Raw genomic sequence first — 484 nt, forward strand, 5'->3', positions numbered from 1 at the left:
TCATTGCTATTTACACGGAGCGATGTTGTCAGTCGGTTTCAGAACCTCCTAATGGCTTTTGGCGCGTCTTTCTCCAACACAAAAGCTTTGGCAGACCCATCCTCTTGCCCCTCCTCTTCCTGCGTAATTCTGGAGTTGGGGGGATGGGTCTTCCCCCCTTACTTGCCCCTTCCTGTCCCACCTGGGACCCTGGCTCCTCTACCTTGCCTGAGCCTCGGACACGACTTCCTGCTTCCCCACTGGAATCGGAACTCTCCCTGCTTTCCCCTTTGCTCGGGGACGGGCTTGAACTCAGGAGGGGAGGGACTTCGCGATATCCCCTGTCCCTCACAGTTAATAAGGGTGTTTAAAAAAGGTTTGCATTGATCACACAGGGAGGCTTACCAAGCCATGAACTTTGCGTCTTATTGTAGCCTTATTAGCTTCCAAGGGTCCTTTAGTTGCGCCCAGGCAGGACAGAGACAGTCAATAATGACACCGGCGG

This window comes from Zootoca vivipara, chromosome 3, assembly GCF_965207765.1.
Source record: "Zootoca vivipara chromosome 3, rZooViv2.hap1.1, whole genome shotgun sequence".
Lineage (NCBI taxonomy): Eukaryota > Metazoa > Chordata > Lepidosauria > Squamata > Lacertidae > Zootoca > Zootoca vivipara.